This window comes from Oryctolagus cuniculus, chromosome 5 (genome assembly GCF_964237555.1).
Source record: "Oryctolagus cuniculus chromosome 5, mOryCun1.1, whole genome shotgun sequence".
NCBI lineage: Eukaryota > Metazoa > Chordata > Mammalia > Lagomorpha > Leporidae > Oryctolagus > Oryctolagus cuniculus.
The window spans coordinates 138,069,135-138,090,849 of record NC_091436.1 but is presented as its reverse complement, the minus strand read 5'-3'; the positions used below and the strand labels follow the sequence as shown (position 1 = coordinate 138,090,849).

The 21,715-nt window shown below is 44.3% G+C and overlaps 1 non-coding gene across 1 annotated transcript; it reads left to right on the top strand.

Annotated features, from left to right (window-relative positions):
- The first annotated feature begins 12,094 nt into the window (after positions 1 to 12,094).
- On the top strand, positions 12,095 to 12,223 carry LOC127488388 (small nucleolar RNA SNORA11). The gene has a single exon (XR_007916082.1). It is a non-coding gene; the product is annotated as a small nucleolar RNA SNORA11 (small nucleolar RNA).
- Positions 12,224 to 21,715: the final 9,492 nt, after the last annotated feature.

The window sequence follows — 21,715 nt, the reverse complement described above, 5'->3', positions numbered from 1 at the left end:
ATTTCTGTTGGCATGGTATATCTTTTTCCAGCCTTTCACTTTCAGTCTGTATGGATCTTTGTTGGAAAGATGCGTTTCTTGTAAGCAGCAAATAGATGGGTTTTGTTCCTTAACCCAATCAGCCAATCGGTGTCTTTTAACTGGACAGTTCAGGCCATTCACGTTCAATGTGACTAATGATAAGTGGTAACTTTGCCCTGCCATTTGCCAAAGATAAGTTCTAATATATGCTTTGAATTCCCTGTCATCTTTTGCTGTGAGGTTTCATTCCTTTACCTTCTTTCATATTGATGACCGTGTTTCTGTGTTTCTGTGTGTAACACATCTTTAAGCATCTTTTGCAGGGCTGGATGAGTGGCAACAAATTCTTTCAATTTCTGTTTGCTATGAAAAGTCTTTATTTCACCTTCATTCACAAATGATAGCTTTGCAGGATATAATATTCTGGGCTGGCAGTTGTTCTCTCTTAGTACCTGGGCTATATCTCGCCATTCCCTCCTAGCCTGTAGGGTTTCTGATGAGAAGTCAGTTGTGAGTCTGATTGGAGATCCTCTGAGAGTAATTTGACGTTTCTCTCTTGCACATTTTAGGATCTTTTCTTTTTGTTTCACTGTGGAGAGTTTAATTACAACGTGTCGTGGTGAGGATCTCTTTTCGTCATGTTTATTAGGGGTTCTGTGAGCTTTCTGTACTAGGATTTCTCTGTCCTTCTCCAAACCTGGGAAATTTTCTGCTAATATCTCACTAAAAAGGCCTTCTAATCCTTTCTCCCTCTCCATGCCTTCAGGAACTCCTAGAACCCGAATGTTGGGTTTTTTAATAGTATCCTGAAGATTCCTGACAATATGTTTTAGATTTCTAATTTCCTCTTCTTTTCTTTGGTCTGACTGTATCCTTTCCTGTTCTCTGTCTTCTAAGTCCGATATTCTCTCTTCTGCTTCACCCATTCTGTTTGTAAGGCTCTCTATTGTGTTTTTCATTTGATCTATTGAATTCTTCACTTCAGTCACTATCCCAGTTTCCTGTTGTACTAGTTGTTTCGTTTCATTTTGATTCCTCCTTAATATTTCATTTTCACGAGAGAGATTTTCTATCTTGTCCATTAAGGATATCTGTAGTTCAAGAATTTGTTTTTGAGAACTTCTTAATGTTCTTATCAATTTTTTGAGATCTGCTTCTTGCATTTCTTCTATCTCATCATCTTCATAATCTTGAATTGGGGTGTCTTTTTCATTTGAGGGCTTCATGGTGACTTCCTTGTTTTTATTATCTCGTTTTTTGCGTTTGTTATTTGGCATATTGGAGATATTTGGTTTCTTCACTGTGGTGCTTTTTCTTGTTATACTATGACTCTAAGTGGACTGTCTGTTTTTGATGGAGCCTTAGAGGCCTGAGATGGGTGTGGTCTGAGAGCTCTGTTTGGTGTGCCAAAGGTGACAATCCCAGGTTAGGCATGATAGATCTCTCTCTCTCTCTCTTTCTTTCTTTCTTTTTTTGATTCAAAAGGTAAGTAATTCCGCACAGCTGAACGAAGTTGGAGGTAGTTAGCAGGCAAATGATATACCCACAGGAGCCAGAGATCAGAAGCTCTTTCCCAAGGACCACACAGGGAATCTGTTCTGCCCTCAGAGTGGGCTCAAATTCTCCTTCAGTCTCCTACTGGGTTGCCAAAGTTACGGAATTGTAGTGTCTCTGGAGAGTACTCATGTGAATTCTGTGAGTACTCTCCCCCACCGTCTCTTTTTTTCACAGTGTCAGTTTGGTAGCACCACAAATTTACTAGGTCCTAATCTCCTGTTAATTCGCCCCGCCCAGAGTCAGGTTTTTCTGCTAGGCTCAGGGCCGGTGCAGACCTGAGGTCGCTCTGCTTATGACGTATGTCCAAGATGGCACCTGCTCTTTGTCTTGCTCGCCCTTGAGAGGTGAGCAGAGAGAGAGAAACCCGTGTCCGTACCAGTCACCTTTTTTTTTCTCTCTCTCTCTCTTCCAGTTAGCCTGGTGAACTCCCCCCCCCCCGGGGGGGTCGTTCCCTCTAGTCTCCTCTCTCTGCTTGCCTGCCGGTGTCTCGGGCTATTGAGGTTCGGCTCACCTCGCGTTCCAGCGCTGGTGTGTTGAGTCTGCCGCTGGTGTCCCGAACTGTGGGCTCCCACGCTCTCCACGCAGGTCCACTGTGAATCACGTGTTCCGGAAGAGTTTCTTCTGCTGTTTTCTCCCCTACTCTTCCTTGAACCTGCAGTATCTCCACTTTTATTAAACTATCTCTCCCCGGACTATCAGTGTGTTCCCTTCCTATTCCGCCATCTTGCCTCCATCCCTCCACAGTTTTTTTTTCTAATTAATTAATTTATTTATTTAAAAGTCAGTGTTATAGAGAGAGAAAGAGAGAGGCACAGAAAGAGAGAGAGGTCTTCCATGCTCTGGTTCACTCACTAATTGGCCGCAATGGCCAGAGCTGCACTTATGGAAGCCAGGAGACAGCAACCTGTTCCAGGTCTCCCACGTGGGTGCAGAGGCTCAAGGACTTGGGCCATCTTCTACTGCTATCCCAGCCCATAGCAGAGAGCTGGATCGGAAGTGGAGCAGCTGGGACTTGAATTGGCACTCATATGGGATGCTGGCACTTCGGGTCAGGGCTTCAACCTGCTTCCCTACAGCGGCGGCCCCTATCTTACTTCTTGTTAATGCACAGGTCATACCTCTTAGTTATTTTTAGTGCTTTCAAACTAGTTTTCCATAAATATCTAAGCCATAAAACAACAATTAACACAAAGTATATGTGAGTGATTGAAACCCCATGTGTAAGCCATGACCACTGCTTCTAGGGTCTGAGTTAGGAAGAAACTGGAATCAGGAGCTGCAGCCAGATATCCAGCCAGCATTCTGTGGAAGCAGGTGTCTCAGCCTGGGTCTTAACTGCTACCCAAATTCTCGCCCAACCCATCCCTTTTCTCAGAAGTAGAGTCTGATAAAAAAAAAAAATTCATTGACCTTCACAGTGTTAGGATAAAGAGCTTGTCTTCTCTGGGTTATCGTCTCCAGGAAACAGTGTTAAGGACTGTTTTCTAGTTTCTCCCTTTTTGAAAAATAAATGAAAACTGAAAAGACACATTTACACACATGAGCACACACACACATACACTTGGGGTACACTTCTTGTTTCAACTTCATAAGTTTTCCTTGCCATCTGTAACCAGCATCAACCCGACTGGTGGGCTGAGCTGTGACCAGGCAACCTGCTGAGCAGAGCCCTGGTGGACGTTCTCCCTCTGGCTGCCATCTGCCCCTCAGGGGGGAGGAGTCTGTACCCCCACCCCCAGTCCAGGCTGTCAGCACCACAATTGATGTTTGCAAGCAAATGTGCCTCAGGAACATTCGGATGCTCTCACTCCAACAAAGGGCCAGGGTCTGCCAGCCAGAGTTTGCCAGCAGAGAACTCATGGCCTGGGACCCCTGACCAACCCAGCTCAGAACAGGCGTTCAGCCTACGTCCACACCTGAAGGTCCAGGGCAGGTGAGGAGGTCTCCCTTCCCTGCAACCACTGAGATGCACAAGGTACCTCAAAACATGGAAAACAGAATCAAAAGATCAGTTTACTTTGGTGCAAAATTTTATAATCTAATTTCTTTTAAAAAATCTACTTATTTATTTGAGAGGCAGAGTTACAGACAGAGAGAGGGAGAGACAGAGAGAGAGAGGTCTTCCATCTGCTGATTCACTCCCCAGATGGCTGCAACAGCCAAGCTGTTCATCTTCTACTGCTTTCCTATGTGCACCAGTGGGGAACTGGATAGGAAGTGGAACAGCCAGGACAATGGCGCCCACATGAAAGTTTAATACATTTATCAGACTAATAAATAAGCAAAAAATAAATAAAAACTTGAAGTGGAAAGATGATGACACAAGCAAAGAAAGAGCATCAAGGAAGGAGGCAACAGCACCGACATGCCAAGTGGGCGCTGGTTCGAGACCCTGTGGAGCCTGGCTGTCACTGGTGGAGGGGTCTACCATGGTCACTTCCTGGGAGAGCAGTGCCCCCAGGGGCAGCCTCAGGGCCCCTGTCCCAGAGCCCCAGAACCCCAATCTGTCCCCTCCAGCAGCCCTGGGCAGACACTGATACAAAGAGTGGTCACCCAGTGAGGAGTCACCGAATTCAGCCAGAAACCAGGGAGAAGAGGGCTGAGAAAGAGAGAGAGAGAGAGAGAGAGAGAGAGAGAGGTGGAAGTAGAGACAAGTTGTCCTGCAGCTGGGCCCAGATTGACCAAACCCCAGGAAGCTTCCCTGAGCAGGAAAGAGGTCCTCCAGGAAGCGTGGCCAGGTCCACAGTCCTCCTCCTGTGACAGAAAGGACACAGCCCGGTCCTTACGAGGGCTGCGCTTCTTTGTCAGTCACTGGGTACCTGGTGCTGATCAGGGTCTGGGGCACTGCTCACCACATTCCTACACATTAGGATTCCTCTTCCTTACAGAGGAGGGCTGAGTGAGGCTTGGAAGCTGCTCTGATCAACATCACACGGTGGTGAGTGGTGCTGAAGGCAGGACTTGAACCAAGTGTCACACTCCAAGCTGTGGTTTTCCACTCTTCTGTTTGCCTCTCCACCTACAAGATCCCACCATGCCTCTTGTTGCAAAAAAATATTTTTTCTCTGAGGCTGACTCTGTGATGCAGCAGGTAAAGTGTCAGCCTGCAATGCCTACATCCTATATGGGCACGAGTTGGAGCCCATCTGCTGCACATCCATTACCTCTCCCTGCTAATGGCCTGGAAAAGCAGTGGAAGATGGCCATGTGCTTAAGCCCCTACCACACACACGGGAGACATGGAAGTAGCTCCTATCTCCTGGTATCAGCCTGGCTCAGCACTAGCTGTTGTAGCTATTAGGAAGTGAAACAGCAGATGGAAGATTCTCTCTCTCTCTTTCCCTTTCCCTTTCTCTTTCTCTTTCTCTTTCTCTTTCTCTTTCTCTTTCTCTTTCTCTTTCTCTTTCTCTTTCTCCCTCTCCTTCGGTCACTGCCTCTATCTGTCACATTGGCTGACAGCTGATTTTGAGGCTGCACAGTAGGGCATGCACAGCCCCACTCCATCATCACATGGGAGAGTGTACTGCACGCAGCACCCACTGAGCAGGCCCTGCACTCACAGCTGAGGCACAGGAAGACATGGCTCAAACACCCATGGCCCCACCTCACACAGCATTGCCTTTCCCCACCCAGTCTGTGCCTGTGGGCCCATGGGGAGCTCACCTGACAGGGGAGAGAAGGCTCAGACTGACTTACAAATGGCTCTGACCGCAGGCAGGCACCACCCAGTGGGCAGTGGCAGCACTGCAGCCCTTTCTGGGACGTCAGTGAGCACAGGGGTGAAGAGCACCTGACTGCTCACTTGACTGGGGAAAAACACCCAGGCCTGCGAGTATTTGTCAGGTCACAGGCTGTGACCGATAGTGTGATGGGCTGGCTGAGGAGTTGGAAGGAACATTGGTGGAAAATTTGTGACAGTGACATGTGAGGAAAGGCTCTGTGGACAGACGTCTCTGACTGTACAGAAAGTGGATACTTGTGTTTCCCATGAATGCTCCCCCAAGGACGTGCTCAGCAGAGGAGGGTGGTGATGACCACGTGCTGGGATCTGGAGCTGGACAGTGACTGAGGGGGCACAGGAGGGGCTGATGGTAATCCTTACCTTGATGTGGATGTGATCTGTAGTAACATCACGGCTGTCAATCACTCAAGCCCTGGGAGTCCCTTTGAAGCAAGGAGTGCTGAAGCCAAATGCACTGTGAGAAGTGGCAGCAAAGCCAAGGGTGTGTCTTATTTTGCATTTGTAGTGAGTAAAGGCAGGGGAGTGAGACCTCGGATGTCCAGACTGAGTAGATGGAGACAGAGTGGTAGAAAGGATTCTTGAGGAAGACTCTGCAGACAGGAGATGGAACCTCAGCCAGGAAGATCAGTTACATGGGCAGGAGAACAGGAAGGGACCAAACACCTCACAAGACACCTGCTGTCAGAGGAGGGGGATGAATACAAGTACAGAAGCATTGTGTATGTTCAGACTGCAGAAAAACTCAAAACATCACCTTATTTAATAGAAAAAGGAGCACTCAACATAAGTGGTTGGATAACCCACAGTTCGGAAGCCCAAAACTCAAGCTGTCTTGGGTCCTGGCTGCTCTGCTTCTGACCCAGCTTCCTGCTAATGCATTCCTGGAGGCAGCAGATGAGGACTCAAGTGCTGGGACCCTGACACCCATGTGGGGACCTGAATGGAGTTCCTGGCTCCTGGCTTCGGCCTGGCCCAGCACTGGCTGACTGGCTGTTCCAGGAGTGAGCCAGTGGGTGGAAGAGCACTCTCATTCTCTCTCTCTCTCTCTCTCTCTCTCTATCCCCCCACCCTTGCTCCTTTGTTCTGCCTTACAATAGATGAAAATAAAATCATTACTTTCTTTTCAAAGGAAAAACTATAATCTAACACTTTGAAAGAAGCCTGTGATATCATCCTCATCCCTGAATTCATCCCTCAAGGAATCCCCTTGCAAATCTCAGGTCAGTTTCTGCAGTGTGCAGAGCCTCCCAGCTCCCTCAGTGCTGGCCAAGTGCCGTCCTCCCCCAGTCACCCCAGTGCCCTGCACTATGCACAGTTCCTCCCTCACACCCATTCCCTCAGGTTCTCCCTCTGTCCTTGTCTCCACACAGACTCTCCTGTTCCTACTCTTAGTTCTGGTTTCTTTGTCATTGTTAGTAATACTCGCAGTCTTACCAGTGGAATGATCTACACCCTGACACCATTCTAGCCTCTAGTCCCTGCCGCCATTGCTGGAAGCCAGGTGACCCCATGGCCCAACCACAGGTGTCACCTCCACCCTACCTTAATGGGATTCGCTGCTCCTACTTTCCTGCCTGCCCGCGGCAAAGTTTTAAGAGAATATGTTCCTGAACACCTCTCTCTATATATCTCCCTCCCTTACACTCTCCCCTCTCTCTCCTTTTCCTTCTTTGCCCCTTCCTTCTGGTCTGTCTGATTTTCCCCCAATAAACCCTTTCCGTTACTCGTGTTTGATTGTGGTTTGAGGTGGCCTTACAATCACCCTCCCCACTCCTCTTTTATGTTGTTTAAATGTAAGAAAATAGTGTACAATTTTCATAAGGTCATAAATACGACTCTAGGCAAAGATAGAAATCAAAGTATTTATTTCAGTAACTAATCAGTAATGGAACTGGTACAACTGTACTTCAGGGAATGTTTGGAAAAATAGACTGTGTATTATCCATCAGGAAAGGCATTGGAAAATATTTGGGGTCTTTGTTGTGGCCCAGAGAATAAAGCCTCCTCCTGCAACACTAGCATCCCTGAAGGGCTCCAGTTCAAGTCTTCTGATCCAGCTCCCTGCCTATGTGCCTGGGAAAGAACCTGAGGATGGCCCAAGTGCTTGGTCCCAGGAGCCACATGGGGGACCCAGACGAAGCTTCTGCTTCTGATTTCAGCATGGCCCAGCCAGTCATTAGGGACATCTGGGAAGTCAACTAACAATGGAAGATCCCTCTCCCTACCCCCCCATGCACCTGTGACTTTCACATAAAACAAAAAAATCTTTTTAAAAAATGAGTAAGTACACTGGGTAAGAGGGTAAAGTGGCAAACATCTTATGGGACAACAAAACTATAGGCTTTGGGATACTCAGAAAAGTATGTGGTACCTTTGATCAATATTAACCCCCAAAATAAATTCACTGCAAAATGTACAATGATAAAACTTATAAATCTATCTAAATGCTACAACAGCGATGTTTAATCACTGCTTCTGAAGCTATTAAGGCAGCTGGTGCACTTAGCTAATGAGATCACTCCTGGGTCCCGCACTGTGGTGTAACGGAGCCACTGCCTGCAGTGCCGGCATCACATGTGGGCAATGGTTCAAGTCCCAGCTGCTCTACTTCCAAACCAGTTCTCTGCTATGGCCTGGGAAAGCAGTGCAAATTGGCCCAAGTCCTTGGAACCCTGCATCCACATGAGAGACCCGGGAGAAGTTCCTGGCTCCTGGCTTCAGATTGGCACAGCTCTGGGCAAATGTGGTCATGTTGGGGGTGAACCAGCAGATGGAAGACTTCTCTCTTTGCCTCTGCCTCAAGCTCTATGTAACTCTGCCTTTCACATAAATAAATAAATCTTTAAAACGAAGAGAGAGAGATCACTCCTGTTTTGGTAAATAATATCACGTCATCTGCATGCCTGCCTTTTCTGTCTTTTTCAAAGAAAGAAAATCCAAAAGTTATGCAGTGTCATGAAGATACCTGCAAAATGGAATGGGAATAAACAGGACAGCTAATATATGAGTACACTGAGAATACAAGCAAAAATCCAAGCAAGGACCTGTAGAGTACGTGTGTATGGTCTTTCTTGGGTGAAGCATGTTGATAAATGTGTGAGCACCTCAGCTCCCCTTTCCCACACAGCGTGAGCAGCTCAGCGCCCTCCTCTGGGCTGCACTGTGGCTTAGAGGATTACATCAGGCAGAGTCCACTCATGAGACGGTAACTACATCAGTCACATGAACAGGGAAAATGTAACCTAAAAACTATTAGCTAGAGAAATGTGGTTCACTATAAAGAGGAAAAGAAAGCTCTAAGGAGACAAAAGGGTGGCACTATGGTGCAGCCAAGCTTAGGACAACAGAATCCCCCAGCACAGTGCATGGTTCAAGTACCAGCTGCTCTGCCTCTGACCCAGCATCATGACAACACAACCAGGAAGGTAACATATGTGGGTTCTTTAGACCCTGCAACACAGGGTGGTCAAGATGAGCCACTGACTCCTGGCTGCAGCCTGTCCTAGCCTCAAATGCTGCAAACATGTGGGGATGAATTAGTGGGCAAAATATCCCTTCCCCCCCTGCCCCTCTCTCTCTCTGGCTTTAAAATAAAAATGAGAATAAATAAAAACATACAATATATATGATTATAATATAAACCAAATCTAAAACAATTTACATATAACATCAAAAGTGTAAGGAGAGAAGAAGAAAATGATTACTATGTACAAAGACATACACAACACACACAGACAAGCAAAGACAAAAACTAGTCAGTTTTCTGTTGCAATAATGAAATTCCTGAGGCAGAGTAACTTGACAAAGACAAGAAGTTTATTCTGGCTCACAACTCTGGGAAGCCAAAGACCAGCACAATGCAGACGTTCACAGGGGCCGCCTTTGAAAATATGGCAGCATCGCCCACTTCTCTCTGTGTCAGTGAGGTTCCTTCACCACTCCCATAAATCCACCAAGATTCAATCTAGGGGCTCTGCCCTAACAACCTGCTCCATTCCAATCACTTCACAAAGTCCTCAACTCTAATACTGTAATTTGATTAAGTTTCCACCCCCTCATTCCCCTTAATCTACAACTTATAAGACTGCAATCCCGACTGAGCTTGGTAACACAAATATTGAAACCATAGCAGCTACTGTCTTCCTTATTGGCATAACTGGTTACAAGGCCAGAGGTGAGATCCCCCACTTCCTTCTCCCACTTCCCTTTTCATGTCTGTCACACTCAGTCAGAATTGATAGCCAATCAGATTTTTTTTTCATTTTATTTGAAATGAAGACAGAGATCTTCCAGACACCGATTCCCTCTCCAAATGCAAACAACAGTTGCTGGACAAGGCTGAAGACAGAGACAGGAACTCAATCCAGGTTCCCACATGGGTGACAGGAATCCAACTATTTCAGCCATCACTGCTTCCTCCCAGAGTGTGCATTAGCAGGAAGTGAGAATCAGAGGTAGAACCAGGACAGGAACCCAGCCAGGCATCCAACATGGGACGTGGGGGTCTCAAGCAGCATCAGGACCTCTGCTCCACGTGCCCCTTCCTGGTCAAAGTGTTTTATTTAGAAGAATGGACATCTCCTTGCTGGAAGAATCTGAGCTCTCAACAGTCTGCTTCATTTTGTTTGCTGTGGTTTTCCACTCATTGTGACAACTGGACTTGGATCATAAAGAAGCAATGCATTGAGTAACTAGAATCAGGCTCATGGTCAAAGCTTTCTGCAGTTGAATTTGCATCAGGAAATTCTCGTCTTCTTCTTCATCTTACTCAGGATCCACTGCTACCCTGCTAGCAGCTCTCTTCTTCCCACAGCTGCAGTGTTGACACAGAAGGGGATCCAAGCCCTCCCCTTAGATTCCCTGAATGAACACAGCAGTTTGTTCACTGGGAACAGAAATTACTGAAGTGTGGAAAATCACGTGTGTTTCCTCCATCCCAGAGAGGAAGTAAACAAGGTAGATCATTAGATAGTTTTCCACTAAAAAATCCATCAGTCACTCTTCTCCATGAAAATGTTAGATGGCCAACTTCTGTAGTCAAACAAAACAAACCCTCCCAGAACAGAGCTGGGGACCCCCCTCAACCTCTAGGCCCTCTGCTCACATTCAAGTTGGATAATTAAACTCTGCTTTCTTGGGCACAGTAATTCTGACTTCAGCCAATTTATATCCAAAGATAATTGGAAATCAATAAAAAATATTTCAAGACAAAAATATAAAACCAAATTTCCATAGTAAAATTCAGCGTATCGCGTATCAGTTCAAATCCATTTGAATATCCATTTTCTGCTCTTTGAACACTGGCATGAGCTAACAGTTCTCATAACCATGAGATGAGAAAGCTCTTGGGCCATCAGGACTTGCCCCAGAGGTTTTGTCCCAGGAGCCTGCAGCCCCAGCAAGAGTCTCACTGTGGAGTCAGGGGCAGTGAGGGCCCCTATGGGGCTCAGGGCAGCAATGGAGACTCAGCTCCTGGGGGAGCTCCATCCACTCCAGAGCCTGAGCTGAGCCCCTCCCCTGGGGGCCTCCCAGCCTCCTCCAAAGAAGGAGACTTGCTAAGGGGCACAGGGAGCCCCTCAGACCCCCCCTCTGTGGGACAGATGCTCAGGGTCACGTCTCTTCCAAGCATGAAGCATGGATAGAGGGTTCCAGAGAAAGAAGCTGGGGGGAAGGAGAAAATGTGGGAGCCATCAGTCATGTTGTAGAAGGAGACGTCCCCCTCACTGTAGTCCAGGAAAATTCCCACCCTGCAGGGATCCTGCCTAAGGGTTAGACACTGCTGAGACTTAGTCCAGGCAAGGTAGCTATTGTAAAATGAACTCACCACCCAAAACCCCGCATCTGGGGACTCTCTACACCAGCCTGTGCTTGTCACATGCTCCATACAGAGCCCCAGAACCCAGTCGCCGAACCTTTCACTCCTGATCTCCACCTCCCAGTAACATCTTCCTGACATGATGCCCTCAAGGCCCAACACACTGTAGATGTCATCAGGGCCCTTAGGGGTGGTCTTGCAGGTCACTCTCTTCCTTTCAGGAGAGACTTCAAGAGTCTAATGGGCAGAGCCTTGATCCAGAGTGACAGACCCTGCAGAGAGAGTTTCCAATCATGCAAGTTCCCTTTGTACCCCACAGCAAGCATGCACAACCACCCCCAGTCCCACCTAGCTGCATGGCGGAGGGGCAAGGCCCTTGAGATAAGGGCCCTGGCATGGAAGCCTGTGGCCTGCAAGCAGGAGGAGGGACCAGGAGACCTCTCTGAGATCAGACATGTCACAGAGACCTTGACGACCAGCTTGGCTTTGTTCCTGTCACTTCAGCCCCCACCCCACCACCACTGATGGTGCCAGCATCTGTACCAGCACAGAGAACTGAAGGAGAGGCCAGAGCCATGGGGGCTACAGGAGGAGCTCCCAGAAAGAACACAAAGTCACTCACAGGCCTGGAACTGTTCCTTCTGCCAATCTACAAGAGAACACACATTACATATCAGGGGTCTGCACAGACTGCACAGGTCAGCCTAGCACCCGCTCTTCTGAAAAAGTGATGGGGGAAATGTGCAGGAGACATTCAGCTGATGGACTGTGTCTTACACACACACATACACACACACACAGCAGTCTTTCCCCAAGCCATAAAGCTTAACACCAGAGACTGAGAGGCTGGCCACTGACCATACAGAAAAGGCATTTCCCAGATTTCTTCTCAAATTATGCTTCTCACATCTCTAAACACAAACAATCATGGAAGCTAGATTTTCTTTTTAAATTGGGGAGGGGTGTGCTCAGAGCAAGGGACCTGAAGAATGGCTCCTCTGTTTACAACACACCCAACAGGAATCTTGGGTGATTCTGATGAGGTGCATAATACTTGCGGCCTCTTTACAAACAAATGCCCTACACACATGCCCTGTGCGCCTTCATGTGGTACCAGGAAGGACGTGGCACGAGGCTCAATATTGGAAGAAAAGTTGCAGTGTTCAGCAGAGGACATCACCACATACAGTCTGTCTAGTCTGTGCCTTGGTGTGCCCTGGATTTGAGTAGGTGGGCATACAGGTTAAAATCCATTAGATTCGCAAGATGGCGGAATAGTGAGGGCGCACACCGACAGTCCGGGAAAATTTAGTTTAAATAAAAGCAGAGTTACGGTAGCCTCAGAAAAAGGATCAGGAAAAAACTGCAAAGGAAACTCTTCCGGAGCTATTCTCTGTGACTCAGAGGACCTACTGGGAGAGCAGGGTCGCCCACCATGTGGAAGCCAAACCGTGGGAGCCGTAGAGTCTGAGAGCCAGTGCGGGAAGGGGAGTCGATGTGACACAGACATCAGCGGGGAGAGGAGGGGTGCCCAGGGCTCCGAGTCCACACATCAGCGCTGGAAGTGGAGGTGAGCTCAGTAACCGGAGACATTGGCGGGGAAACGGCAGACAGAATTTTAGAGGGAAGCGGGCATTGAAGCCGGAAAGTTCAACAGACTGACCACAGGAGAGAAGGAAAAATTAATAAATATATAAATAAATAAAAAGGTGGGGGCGTACTGCTACAGACAAGTTACACTCTCTACCAACCTTGCAAAGGTGAGCAAGAGACAAAGAGCTGGGATATACATAATAAAAGGGGAGAGTTAAGGATACAATTCAGTAGCCTAGGCAACCCAGTGGGAGTCTGCAGGAGAAAGCGAGCCTGCACAGACTCTTTGGGTAGAAGCCAGAGATCGGAAGCTAAATACCATCCATTCTGCTCAGCTTTGCAATATTACTTACCTCCTGAATAAAAAATAAAATAAAATAAAATAAAATAAAATAAATGAATAAATAAATAAATAGAGATTTACCACGCATAACCTGAGGGTGTCACCTTTGCACACCTGTAACCCGGAAGAACCAAGCAGAGCTCTCAGGCCACACCCATCTTAAGCCTCCAAGCCTCCTCCAACAGCAGGCAGTCCACTTAACACGGACATAGAGTCACAGTGAGGGAAACAGAATTAACCATGCCAAGCAATAAACACAGAAATCGAGGGAACAAGATCAACGATGACACTATGATGCCTCCAAATAAACAAAACACCCCAAGCCAAGATTATGAAGATGATGAGATAGAAGAAATGCAAGATACGGATTTCAAAAAATTTATGATAAGAACATTTAGAAGTTTTCAAAAGCAAATCCTTGAACTACAGAAATCCTTATTGGACAGGATTGAATCAGAATCAAAATGAAACGCAGAAACTAGTAGAACAGGAAAGTGTGATAGTGAAGAGAAATCAAAATGAAATGAAGAGCTCAATAGATCAAATGACAAACACATTAGAAAGTCTAAAAAACAGAGTCAGTGAAACAGAAGAGAGAATATCAGACTTAGAAGACAGAGCACAAGAAAACATACAGTCAAACCAAAGAAAAGAAGAGGAAATTAGAAATCTAAAAAATATTGTTGGGAATCTACAGGATACTATTAAAAAAACCAACATTCGGGTTATAGGAGTTCCTGAAGGCATGGAGAGAGAGAAAGAATTAGAAGGCCTTTTTAGTGAGATACTAGCAGAGAACTTTCCGGGTCTGGAGAAGGACAGAGACATCCTAGTACAGGAAGCTCATAGAACCCCCAGTAAACATGACCAAAAGAGATCCTCACCACGACACGTGGTAATTAAACTCACCACAGTGAAACATAAAGAAAAGATCCTAAAATGTGCAAGAGAGAAACATCAAATTACTCTCAGAGGATCTGCAATCAGACTCACAGCTGACTTCTCATCAGAAACACTACAGGCTAGGAGGGAATGGTGAGACATAGCCCAGGTGCTAAGAGAGAAAAATTGCCAGCCCAAAATATTATATCCTGCTAAGCTCTCATTTGTGAATGAAGGTGAAATAAAGACCTTTCATAGCAAACAGAAATTGAAAGACTTTGTGGCCACTCGTCCAGCCCTGCAAAAGATGCTTAAAGATGTGCTACACTCAGAAACACAGAAACACGGCCATCAATATGAAAGAAGGGGAAGGAAGAACACCTACCAGTAAAAGAGCATGGGAAGCTCAAAGCATATACTAGAAAATATCTCCGGGAAAATGGCAGGGCAAAGTCACTATATATCAATAGTCACATTAAACGTGAATGGCCTGAACTGTCCAGTTAAAAGACACAGACTGGCTGACTGGCTTAAGGAACAACACCCAACTATTTGTTGCCTACAAGAAACACATCTCTCTAACAAAGAGGCATGCAGACTGAAAGTGAAAGGTTGGAAAAAGATATTCCATGCCAACAAAAACCAAAAAAAAGCAGGTGTAGCCATATTAATATCAGACAAAATAAACTTTAATACAAAAATTGTTAAGAGAGACAAAGAGGGGCACTATATAATGATTAAGGGTTCAATTCAACAGGAAGATGTAACTATTATAAATGTATATGCACCTAATTACAGGGCACCAGTCTATTTAAAAGATACATTAAGGGACTTAAAGGGAGACTTAGATTCCAATACAATACTACTGGGGGACTTCAATACTCCACTCTCAGAAATAGATAGATCATCCGGACAGAAGATCAACAAGGCAACAGCAGATTTAATTGACACTATTGCCCAAATGGATCTATCAGATATCTACAGAACTTTCAATCCTACAGCTAAAGACTTTACAATCTTCTCAGCAGTGCATGGAAACTTCTCTAGGATTGACCACATACTAGGTCATAAAGCAAGTCTCAGCAAATTTAAAAGAATTAGAATCATATCATGCAGCTTCTCAGACCACAGTGGAATGAAGCTGGAAATTAGCAATTCAGGAAACCCCAGAAAGTATGCAAACACATGGAGACTGAACAACATGCTCCTGAATGAACACTGGGTCATTCAAGAAATCAAAAGAGAAATCAGAAACTTTCTGGAAGTAAATGAGGATAACAACACAACATATCAAAACTTACGGGATACGGCAAAAGCAGTATTGAGAGGCAAGTTTATAGCAATAGGTGCCTATATCAAGAAATTGGAAAGGCACCAAATAAATGAGCTTTCAGCGCATCTCAAGGGCCTAGAAAATTTTCAGCAAACCAGACCCAAAGCTAGTAGGAGAAGAGAAATAATTAAAATCAGAGAAGGAATTAACAGGATTGAATTCAAAAAAACATTACAAAAAATCAGCCAAGCGAGAAGCTGGTTTTTTGAAAAAATAAACAAAATTGACACCCCATTGGCCCAACTAACTAAAAAAAGAAGAGAAAAGACCCAAATCAATAAAATCAGAGATGAAACAGGAAACGTAAGAACAGACACCACAGAAATAAAAAGAATCCTCAGAAATTACTACAAGGACTTGTATGCCAGCAAACAGGGAAACCTATCAGAAATGGATAGATTCCTGGACACATGCAATCTACCTAAATTGAACCACGAAGACATAGAAAACCTAAATAGACCCATAACTGAAACAGAAATTGAAACCGTAATAAAGGCCCTCCCAAGAAAGAAAGGCCCAGGACCAGATGGATTCACTGCTGAATTCTACCAGACATTTAAAGAAGAACTGATTCCATTTCTTCTCAAACTATTGAGAACAATCAAAAAAGATGGAATCCTCCCAAATTCTTTCTATGAAGCCAGCATCACCTTAATCCCTAAGCCAGAGAAAGATGCAGCACTGAAAGAAAATTAGACCAATATCCCTGATGAACATCGATGCAAAAATCCTCAATAAAATTCTTGCCAATAGAATACCACAACACATCAGGAAAATCATCCACCCAGACCAAGTGGGATTTACCCCTGGTATGCAGGGATGGTTCAACATTCGCAAATAAATCAATGTGAGGGCGGAGCCAAGATGGCGGAATAGTGAGGGTGCACACCGATAGTCCGGGAAAATTTAGTTTAATAAAAGGGGAGTTACGGTAGCCGCAGAAAATAGAACCAAACAAAAAATTGCAGGGGAAACCCTTCTGAATGGAGCAGGCGTGAATCGGAGGACCTACTGGGAGAACAAGGTCGCCCACCGCGCGGAAGCCAAGTCGCGGGACCCAGCCGCAGAAGCCCCAGGGTCTGCGCAACAGTGCTCCAAGGAGAGTGCATGCCACACAGAAAACAGCAGGGAGACTTGGGACGCTCAGGGCTCCGAGTCCACACATTGGCGCTGGAAGGGGAGGTGAGCTCAATAACCCGAGACATTGGTGGGGAAACGGGGGTCAGAATCTAGAGGGGGGCCAGAAAGTGCAGCAAACTCACTACCAGAAAGAAGGAAAAAAAAAAGCTTCGGGGTTTCTCTTCCCCCTAACCTTGCAAAGGTTACCCGGCTGCAAGGCTTGAAGAATTCCCAAGAGACAAAGAGCAGGCCTCCTCTTTGGATTTACATATCAATGGGGGAGAGTTAAGGAACTGAGTCACTACAATTCAGTAGCCTAGGCAACCCAGTGGGAGTCCAGAGGAGCCAAAGACTGGAAGCTAAATACTATCAACTCTGCACAGCCCTGCCCTGTGGTGTTACTTACCCCCTGAATAAATAAAATAAATAAATAAATAAAAAGAGAGAGGTTTACCACGCATAACCTGAGGGTGTCACCTTTGCACACCTTTAACCAGGAAGAACCAGGCAGAGCTCTCAGGCCGCACCCATCTCAAGCCTCCAAGGCTCCTCAAACAGCAGGCAGTCCACTTAACACGGACACAGTATAAAAAAAAAAAAGAAAGAAAAAAAAAAGCGCACAGTGACACAAGAAGAATTAACTATGCCGAGTAACAAACACAGAAATAGAGGGAGCAAGATCAACGATGACACTATGATGCCTCCAAATAAGCAAAACACCCCAAGCCAAGAGTATGAAGATGATGAGATAGAAGAAATGCAAGATACGGATTTCAAAAAATTTATGATAAGAACATTTAGAAGTTTTCAAAAGCAAATCCTTGAACTACAGAAATCCTTAATGGACAAGATTGAAAATCTCTCTCGTGAAAATGAAATTTTAAGGAAGAGTCAAAATGAAACGCAGAAACTAGTAGAACAGGAAAGTGTAATAGTCAAGAGAAATCAAAATGAAATGAAGAGCTCAATAGATCAAATGACAAACACATTAGAAAGCCTTAAAAACAGAATGGGTGAAGCAGAAGAGAGAATATCGGACTTAGAAGATAGAGCACAGGAAAACATACAGTCAAACCAAAGAAAAGAAGAGGAAATTAGAAACCTAAAAAATATTGTTGGGAATCTACAGGATACTATTAAAAAAACCAACATTCGAGTTCTAAGAGTTCCTGAAGGCATGGAGAGAGAGAAAGGATTGGAAGGCCTTTTTAGTGAGATACTAGCAGAGAACTTTCCAGGTTTGGAGAAGGACAGAGACATCCTAGTACAGGAAGCTCATAGAACCCCCAATAAACATGACCAAAAGAGATCCTCACCACGACACGTGATAATTAAACTTACCACAGTGAAACATAAAGAAAAGATCCTAAAATGTGCAAGAGAGAAACGTCAGATTACTCTCAGAGGATCTCCAATCAGACTCACAGCTGACTTCTCATCAGAAACCCTACAGGCTAGGAGGGAATGGCGAGACATAGCCCAGGTGCTAAGAGAGAAAAATTGCCAGCCCAGAATATTATATCCTGCCAAGCTCTCATTTGTGAATGAAGGTGAAATAAAGACCTTTCATAGCAAACAGAAATTGAAAGACTTTGTGGCCACTCGTCCGGCCCTGCAAAAGATACTTAAAGATGTGCTACACTCAGAAACACAGAAACACGGCCATCAATATGAAAGAAGGGAAAGGAAGAACACCTACCAGTAAAAGAGCATGGGAAGCTCAAAGCATATACTAGAAAATATCTCCGGGAAAACGGCAGGGCAAAGTCACTACGTATCAATTGTCACATTGAACATTAATGGTCTGAATACTTCAGTTAAAAGACACCGTTTGGCTGACTGGCTCACAGAACACAACCCAACTATTTGTTGCCTACAAGAAACACATCTCTCTAACAAAGAGGCATGCAGACTGAAAGTGAAAGGTTGGAAAAAGATATTCCATGCCAACAGAAACCAAAAAAAAGCAGGTGTAGCCATATTAATATCAGACAAAATAAACTTTAATACAAAAACTGTTAAGAGAGACAAAGAGGGGCACTATATAATGATTAAGGGTTCAATTCAACAGGAAGATGTAACTATTATAAATGTATATGCACCTAATTACAGGGCACCGGTCTATTTAAAAGATATGTTAAGGGACTTAAAGGGAGATTTAGATTCCAATACAATACTACTGGGGGACTTCAATACTCCACTCTCAGAAATAGACAGATCATCCGGACAGAAGATCAACAAGGAAATAGCAGATTTAATCGACACTATTGCCCAAATGGATCTATCAGATATCTACAGAACTTTCAACCCTACATCTACAGACTTCACATTCTTCTCAGCAGCACATGGAACCTTCTCTAGGATTGATCACATACTAGGCCATAAAGCAAGTCTCAGCAAATTTAAAAGAATTAGAATCATACCATGCAGCTTCTCAGACCACAGCGGGATGAAGCTGGAAATTAGCAACTCAGGAAACCCCAGAAAGTATGCAAACACATGGAGACTGAACAACATGCTCCTGAATGAACACTGGGTCATTCAAGAAATCAAAAGAGAAATCAAAAACTTTCTGGAAGTAAATGAAGACAACAACACAACATATCAAAACTTATGGGATACAGCAAAAGCAGTATTGAGAGGCAAATTTATAGCAATAGGTGCCTATACCAAGAAATTGGAAAGGTACCAAATAAATGAGCTTTCAGCGCACCTCAAGGACCTAGAAAAACTGCAGCAAACCAAACCCAAATCTAGTAGGAGAAGAGAAATAATTAAAACCAGAGAAGAAATTAACAGGATTGAATTCAAAAAAACATTACAAAAAATCAGCCAAGCGAGAAGCTGGTTTTTTGAAAAAATAAACAAAATTGACACCCCATTGGCCCAACTAACTAAAAAAAGAAGAGAAAAGACCCAAATCAATAAAATCAGAGATGAAACAGGAAACGTAAGAACAGACACCACAGAAATAAAAAGAATCATCAGAAATTACTACAAGGACCTGTATGCCAGCAAACAGGAAAACCTATCAGAAATGGATAGATTCCTGGACACATGCAATCTACCAAAATTGAACCACGAAGACATAGAAAACCTAAATAGACCCATAACTGAAACAGAAATTGAAACAGTAATAAAGGCCCTCCCAACAAAGAAAAGCCCAGGACCAGATGGATTCACTGCTGAATTCTACCAGACATTTAAAGAAGAACTAACTCCAATTCTTCTCAAACTATTCAGAACAATCGAAGAAGAGGGAATCCTCCCAAATTCTTTCTATGAAGCCAGCATCACCTTAATCCCTAAGCCAGAGAAAGATGCAGCACTGAAAGAAAATTACAGATCAATATCCCTGATGAACATAGATGCAAAAATCCTCAATAAAATTCTGGCCAATAGAGTACAACAACACATCAGGAAAATCATCCACCCAGACCAAGTGGGATTCATCCCTGGTATGCAGGGATGGTTCAACATTCGCAAATCAATCAATGTGATTCACCACATTAACAGACTGCAAAAGAAAAACCATATGATTATCTCAATTGATGCAGAGAAAGCATTCGATAAAATTCAACACTCTTTCATGATGAAAACTCTAAGCAAATTGGGTATAGAAGGAACATTCCTCAATATAATCAAAGCAATTTATAAAAAAACCACAGCCAGCATCCTATTGAATGGGGAAAAGCTGGAAGCATTTCCACTGAGATCTGGCACCAGGCAGGGATGCCCACTCTCACCACTGCTATTTAACATAGTTCTGGAAGTTTTAGCCAGAGCCATCAGACAAGAAAAAGAAATCAAAGGAATAAAATTGAGAAGGAAGAAGTCAAACTATCCCTCTTTGCAGACGATATGATTCTGTACTTAGAGGATCCAAAGAACTCTACTAAGAGACTATTGGAACTCATAGAGGAGTTTGGCAAAGTGGCAGGATATAAAATCAATGCACAAAAATCAACAGCCTTTGTATACACAAGCAATGCCATGACTGAGAAAGAACTGCTAAGATCAATCCCATTCACAATAGCTACAAAAACAATCAAATACCTTGGAATAAACTTAACCAAGGACATTAAAGATCTCTACGATGAAAATTACAAAACCTTAAAGAAAGAAATAGCAGAGAATACCAAAAAATGGAAAAATCTTCCATGCTCATGGATTGGAAGAATCAACATCATCAAAATGTTCATTCTCCCAAAAGCAATTTATAGATTCAATGCAATCCCAATCAAGATACCAAAGACATGCTTCGCAGATCTAGAAAAAATGATGCTGAAATTCATATGGAGGCACAAGAGACCTCGAATAGCAAAAACAATCTTGTACAACAAAAACAAAGCCGGAGGCATCACAATACCAGATTTCAGGACATACTACAGGGCAGTTGTAATCAAAACAGCATGGTGCTGGTACAGAAACAGATGGATAGACCAATGGAACAGCATTGAAACACCAGAAATCAATCCAAACATCTACAGCCAACTTCTATTTGATCAAGGACCTAAAACCAATTCCTGGAGCAAGGACAGTCTATTCAATAAATGGTGCTGGGAAAACTGGATTTCCATGTGCAGAAGCATGAAGCAAGACCCCTACCTTACACCTTACACAAAAATCCACTCAACAGCGATTAAAGACCTAAATCTACGTCCTGACACCATTAAGTTATTAGAGAACATTGGAGAAACCATTCAAGATATTGGCACAGGCAAAGAATTTCTGGAAAAGACCCGGGAGGCACAGACACTCAAAGCCAAAATCAACTATTGGGATTACATCAAATTGAGAAGTTTCTGTACTGCAAAAGAAACAGTCAGGAGAGTGAAGAGACAACCAACAGAATGGGAAAAAAATATTTGCAAACTATGCAACAGATAAAGGGTTAATAACCAGAATCTACAAAGAAATCAAGAAACTCCACAAAAACAAAACCAACAACCCACTTAAGAGATGGGCCAAGGACTTCAATAGACATTTTTCAAAAGAGGAAATCCAAATGGCCAACAGGCACATGAAAAAATGTTCAAGGTCACTAGCAATCAGGGAAATGCAAATCAAAAGCACAATGAAGTTTCACCTCACCCCGGTTAGAATGGCTCACATACAGAAATCTACCAACAACAGATGCTGGCGAGGATGTGGGGAAAAAGGGACACTAACCCACTGTTGGTGGGAATGCAAACTGGTCAAGCCACTATGGAAATCAGTCTGGAGATTCCTCAGAAACCTGAATATAACCCTACCGTTCGACCCAGCCATCCCACTCCTTGGAATTTACCCAAAGGAGTTTAAATTGAT